General features: G+C 32.2%; 1 long non-coding RNA gene across 1 annotated transcript in view; it reads right to left on the minus strand.

The window, feature by feature from the left end:
• The window catches only part of LOC117112572, a 5,755-nt gene extending 4,539 nt beyond the window's left edge, over positions 1-1,216 (minus strand). The window contains exon 1 of the long non-coding RNA XR_004446061.1: positions 1,111-1,216. This is a non-coding gene — a long non-coding RNA (uncharacterized LOC117112572). The remainder of the gene's footprint in view (positions 1-1,110) is intronic.
• Between the last annotated feature and the right edge of the window lie 642 nt (positions 1,217-1,858).

Raw genomic sequence — 1,858 nt, forward strand, 5'->3', positions numbered from 1 at the left:
TTATATAACTGTGTGGAATAGGAATGTTTTATATTTGTTTTTATTTTTTTTGGCTATAATTTATTTTTTTTTCCGGTTTTTGCTGACGATTTATATGTAGCATTTTTCTGTAATTTCTATTATATTATATATATATTATATTATATTATATTATGAAAAAAAATCCCCAAAAATATAAATTATACATCAAATGAAAGCTTATTCTAAAAGCTTTCTTTGTTTTTAGAAACATTTTTCTGTATAATTTACAGAAAGTTCCCAAAAATCCACCAGAATGACGTATACTCAAAAAAAGCAAAAAACCTTGTTACACTGCAAAAGAATCCGGTATTCAAGGGTTTGCACTACAAAAGAATACGGTATCCAGAGGGTTAAAATGTGATGATACTGTATACTTATCACACAATTAACCTATTATTTGACTGTAAAATCTACATCCTATTGCACAAAAGACTAATGGATGTGTGTAGTATACAAATTATCTTACTTTTTTTTCTCGCTGTTTGAAACCGGGCCGGACATTGCTTGCAGTAAATACGGGACAGTACGAAAGTGGGAGTGAGACAAGCAATGGCCTATGCTATTGTCACACGGTCGGTAAATTGGTAATCATGACCAGGTCAACTTCTACACAGGGTGGGTATAATATTTAATTGATGGGGAAATTAAAGTAAGAGAATATTTGAGTGTTGAAAAATAAAGACGCATCATTGTGATTTTCAAATTTGAAATGTGTAATTTCTTTTGCTTATTAATCATTCACTATCACCGCAGACAAAATGCTGCGCACAATTTGGAATTGCTACACAAAACAAAAAGTGAGTAGAACTTTTTGCTAAAAAACAGAAAATGCTGGAAATCAAACGTCGGCGGTATGTGTTTTCCTGATTTTACTGTCAAATTTTAAAATAAAAAATTTAAAGCTGAGAAAAGTGGGAGAATATGTAGCTATATTCTGTACAGTAATTTTTGATTGAGATTATGTTTGCCAGATTAATTTCTTATAATCATCAAATATACATCTGAATAAATCTCATGCAAGTTAATTTAATAACAACTTTCTGTAAAATGAAATTTATGTTGCCATTGCAAAAACACAATTCTACTCACACAGAAGTCCAAACTGCTTCATCAATTCCAAGAAGATCTCAAAGCAAGTTTCATCTTTGCTAATCTCATCTCTCCATAGATTTTGGCAAACTTATTCCACAGCTTGATCACTGAAGGCCACTGAAATTAATGATAATTGAGATGTATATTATTTTAATCACCTTTTCTTTGTCATTAGGTTGCACAATTGTGATGATTTTTTCAAGATGTCAATCAGCTTCCATGGGTTTGTTATCACTCTATGCTTTAGAAGTATGTGGTTTTCAAAGAACAGAATGATACCAAGATTGTGAAAGTAATTGAGGAGGTTGTGGATGCAGTTTTTTTTTTGTTTTTTTTGGAAATTTTGCATTCATGTGTAACTTTACAGACCTAATACAATAAATTACACTACAGAAATTTCAGTCAATAATAATAATCGTGTAAATCATGTCTCCACTACTGAAGCGTTCATTTGTGCTTAGACCTCATGCTCCATGGTATTTGTGCGACCACCATAAAATGAAGGTTGAACGCCGACGTTTGGAACGCAAGTGGTTGAGATCTGGTCTTTTGGTAGATAAACAACTGTATCGAGGCCAATGTACCAAATACAACGAACATCTTTGCAAAGCTAAAGCCCATTTCTACAAAAATAAAATTTTGGGGTGTGATCAACGCAAGCTATTTCGTGTTGTTGACCAATTAACATCAGTTAGCACCTCAAACTCTCTTCCTTCATATGATGATCCCAAAGTACTTGCTAACA

Source organism: Anneissia japonica, unplaced genomic scaffold (genome assembly GCF_011630105.1).
Source record: "Anneissia japonica isolate Jap-2015-1 unplaced genomic scaffold, ASM1163010v1 scaffold287715_len1027211_cov185, whole genome shotgun sequence".
In the NCBI taxonomy this organism is placed as follows: Eukaryota; Metazoa; Echinodermata; class Crinoidea; order Comatulida; family Comatulidae; genus Anneissia; species Anneissia japonica.